This window comes from Mustela nivalis (genome assembly GCF_964662115.1).
Source record: "Mustela nivalis genome assembly, chromosome: 6".
Lineage (NCBI taxonomy): Eukaryota > Metazoa > Chordata > Mammalia > Carnivora > Mustelidae > Mustela > Mustela nivalis.
The window spans coordinates 35238255-35259165 of record NC_139025.1 but is presented as its reverse complement, the minus strand read 5'-3'; the positions used below and the strand labels follow the sequence as shown (position 1 = coordinate 35259165).

Sequence of the window (20911 nt, the reverse complement as noted above, 5' to 3'; positions counted from 1 at the left end):
CCCTACACGCACTCCCCCTCGAAGGAGGCCTCAGCAGAGATGGGCACCTGAAGAGGACCACTGCCTGAGCCTCGGAGACAGGAATGCTGGTGCCTCCCAGCGAGGAACGCAAACATGGGAAACACATGACCAGCAGCGAGAGGACGCCCCCCAGTGCGTGTCTGCACCTCCCTCCACAGCCACAGGTGCGCTGTGCCCCAAGAGTGCTGTGCAGAAAACAGCCTTCTCCCGGACCTGCTAGGAAGAGCCTCTGTAACTGCTTGACAGCCTTAAACATCACACACAGGTTTTTTTGTTTTGTTTTGTTTTTTAAAGATTTTTATTTATTTATTTGAGAGAGAGAGAGAGAATGAGAGAGAGAGCATGAGAGGTGAGAGGTCAGTGCGAGAAACAGACTCTCTGGTGATCAGAGAGCCCGATGTGGGACTCGATCCCAGACTCCAGGATCATGACCTGAGCAGAAGAAGGCAGTTGCTTAACCAACTGAGCCGCCCAGGAGCCCCTACACATCACACACAGGTTTTTTAAACAGGAGCTAGGGTCTTCAGTAGTTTTTCTCACCGAAGTGTCCACTTGAAATTGATTCATATCCATCCCCCTCCTCTTTGTCTCTGCCCCCTTCCCCCTTATACCTTGGACCCCCTCAATCCCACTCATCCTTCACAGCTCATTAATTACTTACTATTACATCACAAACTACCCAAGACTTGTTGTGGTTACAAACAAACATTTATTATGTATTATCCCACAGTTTCTAGGAGTCACAAATCAAAGTGTGGCTTTGATAGGTGCCTCTGGTTCAAGTTCTCTCGTAAGACTGAAAACCGTCAGCCAGGGCTGCAGTCTCCTTTGATGACGGGGACCTCTTCCAAGCTCACTCACTTGCTCAATGGCAGTGTTCAGCTCCTCGCTGGCTACTGGCGGGAAGACCACCACGGTCTCTTGCCATGGAGCCCCTCCTTAGGGCATCTTACAAGATGACGACTAGTTTCCCTGGGACAAGCGAGCAAGTGAGAGAGTGCATGAGCATGAATGTCCAAGATGGAAGGCACAGTCCTTTATGTCACAAGGGGTTTCCCATGACTTCTGCTGTGTCCTGCTGGTTAGAACATTATGTCATTATGTCCAGCCCACATGGGGGTTGGTAATAATCAAGGGCGAGATTCCTAGAGGTGGAGATACTGGGGGCCTTCTTGAGGGCTGCCTATCAGGAAGGTCCAGATAACATTTTCTCTGTCTCCTCATTGTTCTTTTGGCATTCTGTGGAGTCTTCTCCCTATAACCAAGCTTTTGATTTCATTCCGTTCTGGACAGTTGTTTTATTACCCCAAGTGTCTGAAGCTCCGCTTCTTAATGGAATTCCAGCTCCCTTAGGAGCCAAAACGGCCAGGTCTTATCCCTCACTGCTCTTACGCCCTCGCTGTATCCACGCCAGGAAGAGAGCTATGATGAACATTTGTTGACGAGGATCAACTCTCAACTTAAACTTGTTTAAACTTTTTCTCTTTTAGTCTAGCTTTCTGGGGCTCAGAGATTTCTGTGAGAGTTTTTATATTCAGAGCCTTTTCCTGCTGAGCAAACAGACCTCCTCCGGGTCGATAATCCTTGCTGGGAGAGTGAGGCCCGGTTATTGTTTAGACTACAGAGCTGTCCTCTAACGCCTGTAACATTGGAATTTAGCTATTGAAAGAAGCAGGCATGGTTTAGAGCCCTTGAGAACAGAGGAAAGATGAAAGGCAAGAGCCCTGGTGCTTGGTGTTTTATCTTATTGAGTCCTCCCAGCAAACACAAGGTGGAGTTCGTCACCCTCACTTTGCAAACACAGAGTTTGGGACCGCACAATTAGCGAGGAGCAGAGCCGGAACCTGAACTCAGACCCCAGAGTCTTTTCTTCACCCCTGCCTTATGCTTCTAGGTGGGATTTCCAGAGTGGTTTATCCTCCCATCAGGCTCCTTCCTGCTGGGGTTATTGGCAGTATCACTGTCCCGTGATTCTCACAGTCCATTCCCAGATGCCCAGTAAACACCTGATGAATGAACTGTTCCTCCTCTGGAGTGGGGGTAGCCAGGGGGCTTCCATGCTCACTCCCAAAGGCCAAGCAGAGCATTAGACCCACCTAGCCAGTGCACCTGATTCCAGGAGTGGAGTTGTGGAGTGAGGCAGGGAGAAACTGGATTGGGTGAAGTGTGGCAGAGATCTTGTCAGAAGCTCTGACACCACGGGAAGAAAAGGTCACCTGAAATGTAAGCGCATGTAAATGTACGGCTTTGCCAAGCAGACTTGTCTGCCCTTTTCAGAGGGCCCTCAGCAGTGGCCTTAACCCCCTGAGTGGGACACTTGGTAGAAGTTAGCATTGTAGGGGACATTGAACAGATCCAGAAATGGATGCAGAAAGTATGACCCTAGCAGGCCTGACATGGCTGTGTTTTGAGAGGCCAGCTTGCAAGGTTGGTCTCTGGTAATTTGCCACTCAGAAGGGTTCCTATCACCCCAACTGACAAGTTGCTCACTGTGTCTATACTGTTTGTGCAAACAGTGTGGCTTCTGCTCAACAACCACTCTCTTTTTGGGACTCCAGAATTTGGGGTCACGCGAGGCAGACAGTGCCTACATGACCAGCTCCCAGTAAAAACCTGGGCACTGATTTGCTATTGAGCTGCCGCAGTAGCATCCCATAGTTAGGATGTGTTGCTGGGGGAACTGAGTGCCTCCTCCATGACTCTGCAGAGTAGGACTCTTGAAAGATCATGCCTGGCTTCCAGTGGCTGGTTTTGCTTTGTATCCTTTCATTGTAGTAAATTTTAGCCTTGAGTATGACTGAATACTGAATCCTGTGAATCCTTCTGGCAAAACACTGACCCTGAGGTGGTCTTGGAGACCCCTGACATACTAGGGAAGGAGGAGCGGAGGGTAGATGTGGGGGCAAGAGCTCTCCCTAGCTAGATGTCTGTAAATACTCTTAACTCTACAACTGTCCAATCTTCTCCCTCCTGATCACCCTCTTTCCCTCTCAGGGTCACTAATTTTCTTCTTTCCCTCATTGAATAGTCTCATTATTCAAAATAAGTGCTTGAGGGTAGCTTCCTGTGATTCAGCCTCATCTGAGCTCCAATATGGGAGAATGAGACCGGGGCTTAGGGAGATGAAAAAATCTTGAATCCTTTAGTTAGTAAGTATGATGTAGTTCTTGCATATAGGTGAGGTTTGGTGGTGTGAGGTCTGGAGCCAATGACCAAGAAGGAATTCTTGAGATGTCTTTGGTGCAAAATGGTGGTTTTATGAAAGCACAGGGACAGAACGAGCTGGTATACCAAGTTGTGAGGGATGATTGATTATAGACTAGTGGGTTTGGGGGAGGTAAGGAAGAGGGAGGTTTCAAAAGGATTTTCATATATTAAAGAGGACCTACGAGATACTGGAGGCCTTGCTATTGTCAAGTTAAGGTTGTTTTCCCCTCTAGTAAGGCGCTAACATTAAGACAGTGGAGAGCTTCCTGGAAGAACATTGTACTCTGCCTGCCTCAAGTATTTGTCCATGGGCTGTAGGTTATAAGGACTTTAATCTTATCCACATTTTCTTCTGGAAGTGATGTTATTGATAAGAATGCTTTTGGGTGCCTGGGTGGCTTAGTCAGTTAAGCATCTGCCTCTGACTCAGGTCGTGATCCCGGGGTCCTGGGATGGAGCCCCACAGCTTCTTCCTCTCCTTCTCTTCCTTCCCTGCCTTCACCACCCGCTCATGCTCTCTCTCTCTCTCTCTCAAATAAATAAATAAAATCTTTTTTTTAAAGTGCTTTTTTCTAGTAAATCACTAAGACATTTGTAAACTAAGGGAGACTCAAGTCCTGCAGGACTGTAATCTCTGTAAGTTAACCATTTGTTTTTCCTTCCCTTAGCTCTAGAGTAGCCAGGACTCCCTGAAGAATGTCCCACAGATTCCACTTGGGAGTTGGGGAACTGTGGGGTGTCACCTGATGCTTTGTCCTCAGCTTGCTTTTGCTCCCCCATCAAGTACACTGGTAATAAAATATCTATAGGTTCTCTGCTTAAAATTCTTCTCTCTGTTAAAAGGTCTGAAATGGTGTTCTTCTCTGAAAATGTAGATGGGTGTCACCTGGAGGGCTGTCACAGAGCAGCAAGAGTGTCATTTGGCATGAACACAGGAGTCAGAGCATTGGCAACCCCTTAAAGTGGCCGTCCATGTAACAGATGTGAGGTTTTCCTCCCCCCAGATCTGAGGTAGGTCAAAGGTGGGAGAAGGGCCAGATCCAGTAGGTAGCGGAGGCATTTTTTACAACCTTGAATTTCAAGTTGGGTGCAGGAGGATGGGGAGTCACTGGACAGGTTTTAACAGAGGACTGAGATCTTGAAAGTCTTTTCTAGTTCAAAGACTTTCTATATGAATACCTGAATGTGTCAGATCATTTCTGAAGAAGTACAGGGCTATTTTGGAGAAATTGGTGCTGTAATTTTATGTCCTTTTATTGTAATTTCTGGGAGCCATTGAGCCATCATCAAGGATCCTGCTTGGTTTGACAGTCTTATTTCCTCCCCTTCTTCCTTGCTTTTTCTCTAAGAAATAGAGGCCGTGTCTGGGGGGAAAAACCGGAGTCCTCATTTTCTTCCCTATATCATTGTCATTCAGATTATTTAATTTAGTGAATGGGCTTATGATTTGCATTTAGAAGAAATTTTCCATTTATATTTTAAACCCAAACAGTGGGGTGATAAATCAGCAGGGGCTCATTATGCCCATTTCCCGTGGGGTGGGACCCCTGACCCAACCACACAGCTGGGAAGCAACCCACTGACTACACGCACCTTCCCTGCTCAGACAAAAACCTTCTCCTGTGGTTAGACCCCATTTGCCCTCTGAGCAGAGATCTAGAATTCATTGATCAACCATGCTATGGTGATACACTAACACCATGAAGGCAATTAGAAAATGGTATAATAAAAATTTTTCAAGAGTTGAAAGCTAAACTCAACATTTATAATAGAGCCTTCCTCTTCCCATATGAAAGGATGAATCTCACTTCCTAGATATTTTATGTGTGCCCACTATGTGCCAGGCACCCTTCTAAGCATTTTACCTTTGTTATTTAATTCCCACAACAATCCTTCCTTTAGCAGGGACAATTATTACTCCCATGTGATAGTTTATTTTCTGTGTCAATTTGATTGGGCCACAGGTGATGAGGGAGCAGGAGGCTGGCTGAAGACAAAGCAAAAGCTGGCGCCTTGCACCCCCCTCTCCACCCGCCCCCCTCCATAATATGTGTAGCATTCCTCAGGCACCCTTGACTGCCATGAACGATAAACAAATAGTTAACTTGCAGAGATCACAATCCTGCAGGACAGGAATCTCCCTTGCTCTACAGATGTCCTAGAGATCTACAAACAGAGAGGTTACCTTATCAATAGCACAAATTTCCAGAGGCAAATAACTCTCGGTTCCTCAAGCCCTAATGTCTCCCTTCCCATCATAAACAAAACTGGAGGAGGCTGAGGTAGAAGGGAATGTAAGTGATAGCAGGATCATAACACCCCACCAAGAATCTCCCAACTATCTTGATGTTAATGGCTGACCTAAAGACAATGTTGATCAAGCCACAAGGGCAAGGCCTTCTCCCAGCACCTTGTAGGCCCTCTTTAACATATGAAAACTCCGTTGAAACCTCCCTTCCCTTCACCTTCCCCTGCCAACCGCAAGGTATATAACCTGTCATCCCCCACAACCCAGGGCAGCAGCTCTTCCTGCCCACAGGTCCTGTCCCCGTGCTTTAATAAACCACCATTTTGCACCAAAGGTGTCTCAAGAATTCTTTCTTGGTCATCGGCTCCGGACCTCAGCCCACTGAACCTCACCTAGGTTCTAGAACTTCATCACAGGGTTCCCAGATATTTGGCTAAACATTATTTCTGGTATTTCTGTAAGTGAGTTTCTGCATGATATTAACGTTTAGACTGAGTAAAGTAGATTGGCCTCCCGACCATGAATGGGTTTCATCCAATCGGTAGAATAAAATAAAGGCCAAGGAAGGAAGGATTCTCTTTATCTGCCTATCTCTGAACTGGGACATCAGTCTTCTCTTGCCTTGGACTCAGACTAGAACTGACACCATTGGCTCTCCTAAGTCTCCAGTTTACTGACTCCAGATCCAGAAATTTTTCTTTTCTTTCTTTTTTTTTTTTTAATTTTATTTATTTATCTGACAGACAGAGATCACAAATAGGCAGAGAGGAAGGCAGAGAAAGAAAGGAGGAAGCAGGCTCCTTGCTGAGTGGAGAGCCTGATGTGGGGCTCAATCCAAGGGTCTTGAAATCATGACCTGAGCAGAAGGCAGAGGCTTTAACCCACCGAGCCACCCAAGCACCCCAGAAACAGGGATTTTTCAATCTCTGTAATCATGTGAGTCCATTTCTTATAGTATATCCATCAACCACTCTCTTTTTCTCCCCCCCCCCCTTTCTCTTTCTTCCTTTGAAGAATATCTCTCTCTCTGGGGAAAAAAATGTGTTATTAGTTCTATTTCTCTGGACAACTTGGGCTAGCACACCCCATTTCATAGAAGTAGAATCTAAAGCACAGAGCCAAGATCAACATGGCCATGGTAAGAGGAGCCAAACTGATTTCAGAGTTCATAGTAGATGGTCCAGCTCACCAAATAGCAAAGAAGTACAAATAAAAATGAGGATTTGATTCTTTTGCTTCTCAGATTAGCCAATACGAAAGACAGTGGGAAAAAAAAAAAAAAAGCTATACTGATGAGAGATGGGAAAATGGGCACACCTGTGTGGTGTTGGTAGCATTGTACTACCAGCTGGTACAATCTTTTCAAAAGCCAGCTTGAGGTTATCACAATGCAAACCGTATAGACCCGTCAATAGCTGGCTCCTCAAATATCACCAACGCAACCTGTTGCTAAGACAAAACTGAGCTTCTCTCTTTCCGCCACAAAGGAGACCACCATCTTGAAAATCTCTGGCAATGTCTCAGAAAGGGAAGGGAAAGTCAGAACTTACTGAGAATGGAAGTTTGGTTTAAGGCCAGTCTTTCCATGGAGGTTAGGAGGGAGGTGACAGTTGCTTAGGATTAGGTAAAAATATCCAGAGTTGGTAGAAACCACAATGTGAGGATTTTGAAGAAAGGGATTCGAAGGACCTTAACGACACCCTCTATCTATTGATATATATTTTAAAGAGCTGATGGGTCTTTGGGAAGTTTCTGTAATGAACAATCAAACCATTTGCTTGTGCAGGACAGTGAAACCAGGTCAGAGCTCTGATCAACAGGGCAAAGGTGGAGTTTGTTGTTCATGTTGGGAAAAACTATAATGAAGTTAAAGTAGGTTTTTATTTTTTATTTTGTATGTTTTATGTTTTTTAAAGATTTTATTTATTTATTTATTTGACAGACAGAGATCACAAGCAGGCAGAGGCAGGCAGAGACAGAGAGAGGGGGAAGCAGGCTTCCCGCCGAGCAGAGAGCCTGATGTGGGGCTTGATCCCAGAACTCTGGGATCATGACACAAGCCAAAGGCAGAGGCCCCAACCCACTGAGTCACCCAGGTGCCTCTAAAGTAGATTTTAAAGGCTGATGAAACATAAAGATGTTTCAGGTGGTTAATCTGAATACGTCACATAAACTTCAAACTTCTTTAAAGGATCACAACAGCACCATTAATAATAAACAACTCAAATGTCCAACGACAGGGGAAAAGGCTCAGTAACGTATGGCTCATCAACAGTGGAGTTTGGCCATTCGGCCACCAAAGAAATGATTGCGGAGATACATACAATCTCTACTAGTACCACCTCCCAGACTGTGTGTCCTTTTTTTTTTTTTTTTTTTTAATCTTAGTCCAGGCTGGCACTGCAGGGAAGTGATCGCCAGGATAGTTAGAAAGAGGCAGGCTTGGTGTGGTTGGGTTTGTTCCTATAGACAGCTTGGTTTAAATGAAGAGAAATTCCAATTTTCTGAGGGTGAGGGTGATGCAAAGCCCTATTGTTAGAAGGCACAGACTCTGATTCTACACAGCTCCTGGACAATGACAGAGTGTTCCTGCCCCTCACCCAGCACCTCCTGAGAGGCCTTCTTCACTCCAGGACCACTGTCTTAGCTCAGTGGCCCTGTGTCAGGGCTATGTGCCTCTCTCCTCTCTCTTCTGGAGTTCCTCTTTTGGTTAGTTAACTTCTTGCCCAGCATTCTTGGTTCCATATGTCTAGCTCCCAGCACATAGCAGGCATTCAGTGTATTTTGTTAGGTAAAGGGATAGATAAATATCTCTCATCAAATCATTTGAAGAGTTATCTTTTCCTTTTATGAAGAGGTCAAAAGACTATTTCTCAAGTGCATTTTGTGTCAGATTTTTCCTTCACCCAGAGGTTCTATAAAAGGGAAATCCTTTTGATAACACATCCCAGTTGATTTCCTATAAAAAATGACCCAAAAGGCTCAGCTATCAGGCTCTCCACTTGTCAGTCCCTAGGTAGCAAGGCTGCTTCATCTAAAGCACAGGGATGGTGTTTGATATAATATATGAAGAGCTTTTCCCCTAGGTCTGAGATGGGTACAGAGAAGTAGATTTGGGCAAGTGCTCTGGGTCTTCCCTTGTTTCTCTCAGAACCTGGGGTCAGATAGGAGGCAACAAATCTGGGGGGAAGAAAAGTATCCTGAAGAATCTACACATCTTTAGAGAGAAAAAAAAGCCCTTAAAGTTGAAGAAGAATTTTGTAGAAACCAGAAATTGACAAGAAACCTGGGTAATGGGAGTCTGATTCCCCTTATTCTTGTTTGGTCTGGGGACATGGTAGAGGGGTGATGTCAGGGAGGAAGTAGGTGCTTAGATCCCTGGTTTTCCGTACCCTTGGAGGGGATGAACCCTACCCTTGAATGAACTAGGGGTTCAGGGTCCAACAGGTGGAACAGAGGAAACGGAACAAGTGCCAACAGCCCTGGGGAGCACAATGCAGTGAGAGTGGTTTGGAGAAACCAGTCTTGTAAATTTTCCATTGCTGTGTTTGGAGGTTGGACGCATCCTTGTTCCCTCTTCAGTTTCCTTCTTTGTAGAAAAAGTCTCAAAGGAACAGCAGATTGAGTTGTTGGGACTGAGATTTATCATCTACAAGAGAAAAGGACAATTGGGGTCCTGTTTCTGTCTTCATGATCATGCCAGTTAGGAATTGTGCTTATCGAAGAGGCCTTTCTTCTACACCTGCAGAAGACTGCAGGGCTGAGTTACTTTATCATTCTACTCCTCTTTTCCCTTTCATAATGGTTTGGTTAGAAGACGCTGTGATGCTGTTCTCTTTTTCATCACACACAGCAGGATTTTGAAGCTCTAAGAAAATCCTAAGCCAGCCAATTTTTAGAAGCAGCAGAAAGGATGCATGGAACATCATTGGGTACAGCCACGTGATTTAAATGAGATAACTCTGAGTTTAAATTTTTCGAGAAGTAGGCTTTCATTGGCTTTGGTGTCTGCTTCTCCCTCTATGTTTCCATTTTGAGAAAGAGTCAGAATATGGAAATGAAAGGGCCTATTTCAATGAGGAAAGTATCCTATCATCAGTAAAAGAAACATCTGACCACAATGGTTTAAATAAATAGGGATTGTTTTTCTCTCAAAAAGGAAGTCTGGAGATAGGTCCCCGTTGGTGTTGAGTCAGAGGTCTGATGATGCAATGGCTAGGGCCCCGGGATCCTCTTGGCAAGTCCCTCATGGTTGTCACAAGGCTACTCAGGCCATCGTGTCCTCATTCAAGAAACGAAGAGGCGGGAGGAGCGAAAATGTGATACAATACTTCCCCCACTCCTTCCCTGCAATTTTGCTTTCTACATTTCAGTTACCCGAGGTCGACCTCAGCCTGGAAGCAGCTGTTTCTCCTTCTGATGGAGTCTATCATCTCTCATCAACACAAGACACAACAGAAGGGTGAGTACAGCATAATAAGATATTTTGAGAGAGAGAGAGAGAGAGAGAGAGAGAGGCCGCATTCACATAATTGTTATTCCAGTAAAGTGTTATAATTGTTCTATTTTAATATTAGTTATTGTTGTTAATCTCTTATTGTGTCTAATTTGTAAAGCAAACTTTGTGATAGGTATGTAGGTATGAGAAAAAAAAATCTGCAGTATATATATGTTTTGGTATTATCCAGTTTCAGGAACCCACTGGAGGTCTTGGAACATATCCCCTGTGGGTAAGGTAAAGACTCCCTTACTTTTTTTTTTTTTTTTTTTTTAAAGATCTTATTTATTTATTTGACAGAGAGAGATCACAAGTAGTCAGAGAGGCAGGCAGAGAGCGAGGAGGAAGCAGGCTCCCCGCCGAGCAGAGAGTCCGATGCGGGGCTCGATCCCAGGACCCTGGGATCATGACCTGAGCCGAAGGCAGAGGCTTAACCCACTGAGCCACCCAGGTGCCCCAAGACTCCCTTACTTTTTTACTGGGGAAAAAACAATAACCTTCTGGAAGACCTCAGCAGACATTGTTGGTTGGAATGATCTCACATGGCCATTCCTACCTTCAAGGAAGCCTGGGAAAAAGAGACTTTTGCTTCCCAACTTTGAAGGAGAGCCAGTCGGGAGAATAGGGCTGGGAATGTGCGGTGGCTCCACCCACCTGTTATTTTCCATGGTGGCGCACACCCCGGGTTTGAGACATTGTCTACCTTCTGTTTGAGCTTCATTGTTCTCCTTGCATGTCTCCAGTTCATGTCATTTAGCACAAACTAGTTGCCTCAGTGTTTAAACCCTGTAAATATTACCTAAAGGAGGTGACAAACCTTCGTCAAGATGAGAAAAGCACACGGTTTTAGGGGACAGAGGTGGGTGAAGCAGGGTGAGCAAGTGCCAGAAGAAAAAGCTTTGGAGGAGAACCTTCCTCAGAGTGCAGTTAGACTTTGAACCTGAAATACCCTATTATCACTTCCCAAACAGGGGGAAGCCAGTCCCAGTGGGAACCAGACTCAAAGCCTATAGATTTGGGACGCATTAGAAAAGGCAGTCCCCTGGGGATTCATCAGAGGAGAAATTGGGCTCCTCTTCAAATCAGCTGAACTCAAAACCCTCAGAGGCAAATTGTTCACTCCTTGAGCATATCACCGTTGGGCCCATTAAAGCGTAATGAAAGGACTCTTCTGAGCCCCAGAGCAAGCTGGGCCTGGGGAGAAGGGCCAGGTAATGTTTAAAGTGAGTGTGGAGAGGCTGACTACCCAGCTGAAAGGCTTTTCAGGAGTTCTGAGAGTGGGCTGAGCGAGCCAGGCATTTTTTTCAAATGGGGAGGCACTCTCTGAACCCATCCGTCCACAACTCTGTAACTCATCCCTTTCCCCAGCACCAGTGGCTCCTGAAGCCTGGGATCAGAATTGCTCACTGCCACAGCAACTTCGAGAATGGCTTCAAATGAGATCTCTCAGCTCCTGGAGGAAGCAGGTGCACTCTTCTTTCTTCTCCCTCTCTCTCTCTTCCTTCTTCCTCCCCTACCCTTTCCTTTCCTTCCTTCTCTCTCTTCCTCTCCCTCTCCGTCTTTTGCTCTTTCTCCCTTCTCCAGAAGGCAGGGTCAGGTCAGTGATGGAAGAGTGATAAACGATAGGGCTGAAATTAGCTGTTGAAGGTGCCACTCCAATAAGAAATGGCCCAGGCCTCGAGGCAGAGGGTGAACAGATGGTGTATAACTTGGACTCTCAGCCTCCTGAAGCATCTGCCCTCGTACAGATTCTCGGGTCTTCTCAGAAGAAGAAGGGGATTGGCATTATGGCTACAGGAAATGAGAGAAAGGGGATTGCTCTCCTAGGTAGAATTTGGATACATAAACAAGAAAATAAGAAGGATATTTTTCTCTTATTGTTGTCTCTTGTGCTTACTCATTTTTCAGAAGCAGCCTGGTTTATGTGGAAGGATTCGACAATTCAATAAATTCAGCAACCTTTTATGGAGTGTCTTCTCTTTATTTTTATTTTATCGTTTATATCTCACCTCTTCCAACAGGAATTTCAGGCAGTTTACACTAAAGGATATAAAAGACAAGACTAATAAAATAGAAATCAGGACCAAAAAAAAAAAAAGAAAAGAAAAGAAAACCAAACCCAAAACAAAACAAATATTCTAACCACAACAGAATGGTAGCTGAGGATTAAAATTTAATTTGAGAGTCCTTAACACAGTCCTTAACACACAAAAAAATTCGTATTCTCATCAGTCTCTCTTATAGAAAACAATTTTTCCCCTACTAAATTCCGAAGGACAATTCTCTTGGGGAATTTGGATTTAATTGACATTGTGTAACATACCCTCCTCCTTCCTCTTCTTCATCATGATCATCAGTGACATTTACTGAGAGTTATTTACCAAGTAACATTTATTTGTTGACGCTTATTGAATATGCTACATCCTGTTCCAAGCACTTAATTTTTTTAAAAGACTTTATTTATTTGAGAGAGAGAGAGAAAGAGCATAAGAGAGAGCACAAGTTGGGGGAGAGGCAGATGATGAAGGAGAAGGAGAAGCAGGCTCCCCGCTGAGCAGGAAGCCCAATGTGGGGCTTGATCCCAGGACCTTGGATCATGACTTGAGCTGAAGGCAAAGTCCCCTAGGCACCCCCCAAGCACTTTAGATATATTACTATCTCATCCTTGAAATAATCCTAGGAGGTATGTGCTATTATCATCCTCATCGTCTAGGAGAGAAAAGGCAAACGAAGGTCAAGTCTTCCACATAACAGACTTGGTTCCTGGGCTACTGATCCTGCCAAGAGGGATGTTCATCTGCTGAGCCTAACACTGAAGGTGCCCTTAAGGACCAGGACTGGCTCATGCCCAGGGATCCCTCAGCTCATTCACATGCCCCAGGAGAGTCATGTGCTTTCTTAGGTGGAAGAACGGGGAACTCTGCCTCGGTCAAGATGCCCTTGACTTCCGCTGATGAAGCTGATATTCTGGTCCTACTGCCAAAGTTGTTCTTATTGTGGAAGGGGAGGCAGAAGGTTGATTCTGGCCAAGGTCTATTATGTCCTTTTTGAAGTAAGAACTGACAATCAAGGCACTTTTGAGACATATGGTCCCGCTTCATGGAAACTTATCATCCCATGAGCTGCTCAAACCAGACGCCTGAACCTTCTTCAGGCACTTTCAGTTCTCTCTAGGGCATCGCCTGCCTTGCTTATAGACTAGAGGGCAATAGATGCTTTCCATGGCAGAAAACCCTCTGACATGAGGACTTGTAGACATCCAGCCCCAAGCAGAAAAGGCAGCAGGATCTGGTGCAGAGAGCAGGCTCTGGGATGAGCTCCAGAAGCCAGAGGGTCTGGGAGCCCTCAGTGGAGAAATCCACCCCAAATATTTTGCTTTAGTGGGGATCCCACGCAGGTACTGTGGGACAGCTGAGGGGCTAGAGTGTTCTGAGCACCTACTCACGTTTTCTTTCTCTCTCTCACTTTTGCACAATTAGAGTCACCTCCTCGGGTCTTAGGGTCAGTCCTTCAGAGAATTTGACAGCCCATCTCTCTAACTTGGCTGAAATGGTCCTTTGGTCTAAGTCAATATCCCTCTTTCTTTCTCATTGTTCGCCAATTGTGGACTGCTGACTGCTGTAGTCCGTCACCACAAGTGACGCTCTTTGCCTCCATATTCTCCCTCCCCCGCCCTCCACCATGCCACGATCTGCACGGGCATATTTGAAATGTGTCACATTCCTCTTCATAATAATCATTGTTGTTTCTCAAGGGCTTATTATGTAGCAGGCGTGGAACTAAGAGGGTCACATAAATGAATTCATTTACGCCTCCACTCTACTGGGTGGGGATGATTATTACTTCACACAAGATGAAACTGAGGTTCAGAGATGTCCCGTTACCACCCAGAGTCTCGTAACTGGTAAGTGGCAGAATTGGGGTTTTACCCCAGGGGACTGACTCCAAAGCCGGCATTTACACTACTCCCTGACCATCTGCACCTTCCACCACTCACTGCACTACTGCGATGACACGGTTTATTTATTTATTTTTTTTACAAAAATGGAGCATGTTTACGCCGCTCCATGTTGCTTACAGACACCAAAAAGGCAATTTTAAAAATCAACACTTTACTCAATTTTAATGATGAATATTGGGTTGTATTTGCATATGTTGTCTTTTAACTATTTATGAATGCATAGCTACTCCAGAAAATAAATCTCTTAGGACCCAGCATGAAAAAAAATCCTTGTTAAACATTTTGTTAAAAATCCTTTTGTATTGCTGCCAAAACAACAGAAAATAATGAAATTCCTTCGCATTTTATGATGTAATTTACATAAGTCGCCATGCTCTTCCTATCTGTGAACGTCAAGTGTCCTAGTCTGGGCCCCCTATGGTAACCTCTCGGTGTCATTATGATTTCAACATTGTAAGCCAGGGTTGAGTGGCAACTTTGCCGTTTACGTGACACACAGGATTCTGACTAATTCTTGGAAAGGACAGTGAAGACCGGAACCAGGGAAAGTTTCCCCAGCCCTAAGAGCCTTGAGAAAATGCAAAGCAGGTTCCCAGGCCATCTGTCAGGGCTGTGTGTGTGCGTGTGTATCCCCTGAACACCCCTCCCTCCCAGCCCGGCACTGCTGAGCATCGTGACTCTCGCTAGCGCCACCTACAGTGTGTTCTGGGGACCTCCAGTGACCTTTTCTTACTGTATCCCTGACCCTGACTGCCAAATGTGACCTTGGGCGATCTTTTCTTCTCTTCAGGCCAAGCCTCGGTTTTTCTATTTGTATATATGGCTCCCCTCCTCTATTAAGGAATAGGCTTTTGTATTCACTGAGGGAGGAAGGTCTTTGAATAAAACAGCACCATCCAAATTCGTATTTTTCTTTAGTGTTAAGAGGCAGCGGAAAGTATTCTACTATGTGTTCTAGGGTGTTTGTGGGTGGGTGTGGGAACAACCTCCCAATGACCCAAGGACAGAGAGAATAGAGCATTTCCTCTTTCCTCCTGCAGCGCGGGTAACCCAGCAAACTGGTCTGTCTTCCTCTTCCAGCTTTCTGGAGGGGCACAGGGTCAGCCCCACAGGCCTGTATAGTTTTCACGGCCTTTATCAACGACATTAGAGTGAGTTATTCTAATCAACACCTCATTGGTATATAGCAGGAGCTGGGTTTTTAAGTGTTCTGAAAATTTCGCCAAGCCAGCTGGTGAAGGCTTGGGGTCATAGGTCACCATAAACACCAATCTAATAGCAGGACACTCGCAGGGCTTTAAATACCTTTATCTACTGGGAGGCCCATGCGGCGTCCTCGCGGCTCTTAAATCGCATAAAAGAACATTTTATAACTTGGAAGAAGACAATGCAAGTGCTCTTAACCTGCTGCTTCCTATTAGGAAGAAAATGACTGGGGAGCTCAGGAGCCACAGGGAATCGTCAGTACCAGTCCCATAAACCATGTGGGTTCTGCAGGAGGAGAAACAATTTCTCGGCTCCAGACCCAGGAGGAATGGAGAGAACAATGAAGGGAAAGGGATCTAAAGACAAACGTTAAAAATAGAAGGAAAATTGGGAAAGAGAAGTCTGCCGGGTAATCCATTCAAGAGGGGAATTAATTTCAGGTCAGACTAAGCTGCTTTGGGTCTTCCCCGCTGAAATAGGGTAGCTGCTCAGGGCCCCCACTGACTTCTGCAAAGAACTCAGGGAGTACCTCCCTCCTGAGGGAGTCTCCGAGATCCCAGGCTCTCTGGACTCCGTCCCGCTAGCCATCCCTTCTGGCCACGGAGAAGTTCAAGGGCTGGAGAGGCATTCCTAGGGCTGGAAAGCTTCTGCAGACCCACAGAGGGACCCAAGAGTACTGAGACCTCTCCAACCCTTGTGGGAGTCCGTTGCCTTCTCATAGTGCCCCGGCCTCAGCGCAATTCCCTAATTTTGCAGATGGATTATCAGCGACTTAGGGGGCACAGAATCAATCCATCCGTCAATCAATCAAACCCACAGAAACCAAACTCCCTAAAATGACAAGGGAAGCAAGCCACAGTGAGCCTGGGGCACATAATTCCTTAAACTGCTTTTCTGTTCTGCACGCTGTGAGGACCAGAGACCAACTACCGTTTGTAATCGGGGTCTGTGAGACCCTTTCTGAGGGCGCCCGGACCTTCAGGCCACTGTGTTGCTGGGAACCTCCTTGACAGTTGGGGGGATTTCTAGTGTCTCTTCTCTTTCTCTCGAAGGGTGTCAGGATGGGCCCAGCACGGAGAGATAAGCTGGAGGAGAGCATTCTTCCCCAGAGAGTAATCCAGGATGGTTTTGTAGCCCATAGACAAGTTACAATGAGTTTAAATGACTTACAATATATTAAAGGATGTGCAAGGGTGTTTAAACACATCAGTATATCCCAAGGCCACGCGGCATATAGCAAAAGCGAGATGTCTAATAAGATACAATTAAGGCAATAGAAAAAGAATGGCTATTACAGAGCAAATAAAGGAATATTTGAATAATCTGAACCTACATAAACAAATAAATCATCTTGCATCCTTGGGTGATAATAAAATTAGATAATAAACTGTAGAATTGGAAAATTTCTTTGACTGCACAGGACTAAGGGAGGAAAAAGGCTAGCTTGGTTTTGATCCTCATAAATGTTATTAGTGATGCTTAAAATCGCAACTGAAAAACTCTACTACAGGCCATTAGGTAAAACAAGTAAAACCAGGAAGTGGAAAAAAGGCCTGATACAGAAGCCTTGCATACTGTGGGTGTCTGAGACCGTAATGTGTCTTGTTGGTGGGCTGGGGCAGGCTATGCAAAATTAGAAAACGTCGCTGAGGGCGTTACCCCAAGCAGAGCAACTTCTGACTCTTCCACCCACCCAGTGGATTTCTTCATAGATTGGCTCATTCTACCGGTATTTGTAGGCATCGATGTTAAGCAGGCTTCGCCCTGGGCCGGGGCGACATCAGGGAGAATAAGACAAACAAAGTCTTTACGGTCATGAGGCTTGAGTTCTGTGGGAAGTATACTGAGAATAAACAAGGAAGTCCATAAACAGACAAGATAAAACCAGACTGATAATTGCCGGGAAGGAATGACAACTGGTGCTCGTGGGTGACTGAGGTGGTAATAGGAGAAGGGTAAGATCAGGATAGGAGATCCGGAGGGTCTCTCTGGGGAGCGGAGGGGCATTTGAGCCCTGATCTGAATAGTGAGAAAGACAGGGTCATATGGAAATCTCGGAGAAAGACCTCGTAGGCGGCAGAAATGACATGTGCAAAGGAGCTGAGACGGCCACAGTCCTCTGTAGCTAGAAACCGAAAGAACCAGCATGTCTGGGGAGGCCCAGCGAAAGGTCTGAAATGCAGGGGATGGGGGTGGGGAGCTAGATCTGGGAGGGCCTCTTCAATAAGAGTGACAAATACGGGCCTTAATCTAGGTGCCGGGAACCCAGGGAGAGTGGGGAGGGGTGCGTTCTTGCCCAGTTGAAAGTCTACGTCCTAAACTTACACTGGGTACTTGCGGGAGCCTCCCCAGCAGAAGAAGGAGCTGGGAAAGGGGAGGAGATAGTGTTGGACATGGGTCAGCTGCGACATGGCCACCGGGCTTGGAAAAACCTCCAGACAGCTCAGCAAGCTGTGTTTTCCACCTTGTAGACAGAACAGCGGGAAAAGCCGAGCAGAGAGAACAACCATTTCAAGTGGACCACCCCTCACTGGGCGCTGCTCTGTGCCACGGGGACACTTTAGACACCTTCACTCATTCTGCCCTAACACCCCCCCCCCATTCCCATCCCTGTTCCAGAGGAGGAAACTGAGGCCTGAGGTGGGGGTAAGTTGTCCCAAACCGGCAAGTGAGGCAGGGGTGCCGATCCAAAAGCTGGAGCGCGCGTCGCCCTGGATTCCCTGCAGCCACCCGCAGACCTTGGCTTTCCAGCCTTCTCGGGACGCTTGCCTGCATTCTGGGAGCCGCCCTCCTCCCATTTGCTGACTCTCCCCTTTCTGTCAACGCCATCTTGAGTAGCTGTCTGTTATACGGAACTAAGAGTCCTAGCTTCCGAATATGTAAACCCTTGGTTGCGGGGAGGGAAGAGCTAGTTTCTACATGACAACACAGGCCCCTCGGCTGGTGTCTCAGAAGAAAAGGGATGTTCCCATCCGTTCCACAGACAATTACACTGACAACACTGTTAATCACAGAAAGCATTCGTGACACACTTAAAATGTATCAGGCACCGCTCTGAGTCCTTCCTGTGTGCTAACTTATCCAGTCCTTGCTGACAACACAGCTTGCTGACCAGTCCGGAGGTTTTTCCAAGCCTGCCCTGCTGGCCATGTCGTAGCCTGACCCATGTCCAAAACTATCTCCTCTCCTTTCCCAGCTCCTTCTTCTGCTGCAGAGGCTCCCATAAGTACCCAGTGTAAGTTTATGACCTTGACTTCCAACATGGGCCAGAACACATCCCTCGCTACTAGGAAGTGTGTGGCAGTACTCTCTTCCTTCAGGGGAAACAGAGGCACAGAGATAGTTACGAGTTGAATTGTGTCCTACCCCAAAATATTTAAAGTACTAACCCCTTCATACCTCAGTGTGTGACCTTGCTTGGAAAAAGGGTTGTTGCAAATAAGTTGAGATATATTGAGGTCATACCACAGTAGGGGAGCCCTCCATCCGATATGGCTGCCGTCCTCGCGAGGTGAGAGAGAACACCATATGAAGATGGAGGGAGAGAGTAGAGCGATGGCCCACCTACGAGTCAAGGAACAGCAAGGACTTTGGACAGCCACCAGAAATTGAGAGAGAGAGGAACAGATCCTTCCTTAGAGAGTCTAGAAAGAACCATGCCCACCAACACCTTGATTTCTGATTTCTAGCCTCCAGAACTGTGAGAGAATACATTTCTCTTTCAAGCTACCCAGTTGGCAGTACTTTGTTCTGGTAAGTCCTCCGCAATGAAATCAGAGAAGTTAAGCCATTCACCCAAGGCCACACAGCTGATGGAGTAGTAGAGGGACTGTCAGCGGGGGTGGGCGCCTCAGCCCTTCTTCTCTGCGTCACGCCCTGCCTAGCGGTCCTGGATGTTGTGTCCAAAGGGATACATAAGCAGATGGCCAGCTTGAGCCGCGGGAGAATCAGTGTGCCTTTCTCTCTCCACCCCTCCTCACTGTGGGCCTAAGGCAGAGAGGGTAAAGAGTTCATGAGTGTGCACGAAGATCTAGAGGGGGCAACTGACTGGAGTGAAGGCGAGCCCGCTGCACCATCTCTGACAGGGGGTCCCCAGAATCTCTCTCAAGACCTACCTGGACTCGGTGTCCTGGGTGTGTGCGTGTTGCGGGAAGGCGCCAGGAACTTGGGACTTGTTTGGCCTCCCATTGGCTGGGTGACCGTAGCCCAGGTGACTGACTTCCCCGTGCCTCAGTTTCCTCAAGTGGAAAAGGAGGCCAAATCCGACCCCTCTTCCCCCAGTGCCATTGTGGCAAACATGGCAGTGAAAGTAAGTGTGTCTGGGCCCAGAGCGGGACTTTAAAGATGAGACCATGAGCAGACGTCCTCTGTTCTGCCATTCCCCAGCCACGAGGGGCCACAAGTGAAAGCCACAGGGCGTTCCTCTTTCCTTTCCTCTCCTTGGCTTTGTCTACGCTGGGCCGACTGTGGTTTCTCAAGTTCAGCCCTTAGTATGCGCAGCTCTCCCCCAAGCTTCCAAGTGGGATGATCTACATGAAAAATTAATTGTGTATTTTTTTCTCCTTTTTTTTTTTTTTTTTCCAAGTGGAGAAATTATTTAGGGCTTTGGGGAAGACGGGGCAGCGATTTGCTATGCAGTGGCTCATCCCCTTAGCCATCACCCCTGCCATGTTCAGCAAATGATTCTTCTATTCTCTTCCCGGCAGGTGGTCTCGCAGCTACATGTGTTCCTCACATCCAGCAGGGTGCTCCGGGGAACGCAACGTGGTGATGACTGCTGTTTCTAATTACCGCCATATCAGGAGGCAAAGGAAAGAAACTTGGCCGGCTGCTGGGCTGCGGTGGAAGCGCTGACATGTTTGGTTATCGGGTTCCTGGGGACAGCGGGGCCTGGTGGCCTGACTGGTCACTTGAGTGCGGACTTGCCTTTTCCCAGACAGACCTTACCGCTGGATGACTGCCAGGAACCGGGCAATCGATACACCCTTATTTACTGAGCACCTAGTATGCTCCAGTTTTATGTCAAGCCCTGAGGCTGGAGTCGGGGTGTGGGGCGGGAGACAAGCAGTCACAGACACACCTCCCTCCGTGTAGCTGGGGACAAGGACAAAAGAAATAAAGAGAAAAAAATTGCTCCATTTGTCTATCCAGTGGCATTTATTCAGAGCTGCCCTGTGGAATGTATAGTTTAGTGGGGGAGAGAGACAGCAATCAAATAACATCCCAAATAGGTGGGCACAAACCATGGTCAATGTTATGAAAGCAAAGTACGGAGGTTGGTAGAGCCCAAGTGGGGACCCGATGCTTCTGGGGTTACAGGACTTCTGGATGAACTGCTGTGAGCTCGAATCCTGGACATGGGAAAACAAGGTGCCTCTAGGAAGTGTTTAGAAAGAATGAACAAGAATTAACAAACTGTTAGGTGTAGTGGGGAGGAAATTATTAACGCTGACTTCTAACTTTCTAACTAGAAGCGCTGGAAATCAGGCGCTCTTGTGACACAGGGCACTTGGGATGGGGAGTGATTTTTGCAGGGGAAGCAGCACAGGACAGGACAGGATGACTGGAGATGTTGGGCAAGGTGGGCCAGCAAGGTAGCAGGACCCAGGGGTTTGGGGCTGTGAGAGGCAGAGGCTTGGGGTGGGGAGGCTACAGGCAAGTGAAGACAGGTGTGGGGGTGCAAGTCTCAAGCTGGAGAGCTGCCCTAGCTAGGGCTGCAGAAGGGTGGCAGGGTGCCCCCTTACACTGCCCTGAGGTGGGGTCATTGTGC

At 46.8% G+C, this 20911-nt stretch overlaps 1 long non-coding RNA gene and 1 pseudogene across 2 annotated transcripts in view; one reads left to right on the top strand and one right to left on the bottom strand.

The window, feature by feature from the left end:
- LOC309866385 (large ribosomal subunit protein eL6 pseudogene) overlaps window positions 1-20911 on the bottom strand; it is a 39730-nt pseudogene that overhangs the window by 11416 nt on the left and 7403 nt on the right. The window contains exon 2 of the transcript XR_014316702.1: window positions 10228-10254. The product of XR_014316702.1 is annotated as a large ribosomal subunit protein eL6 pseudogene (transcript). The remainder of the gene's footprint in view (window positions 1-10227; window positions 10255-20911) is intronic.
- LOC309866391 lies at window positions 9708-20276 on the top strand. The gene is made up of 2 exons (XR_014312631.1): window positions 9708-9938; window positions 19848-20276. It is a non-coding gene; the product is annotated as an uncharacterized lncRNA (long non-coding RNA).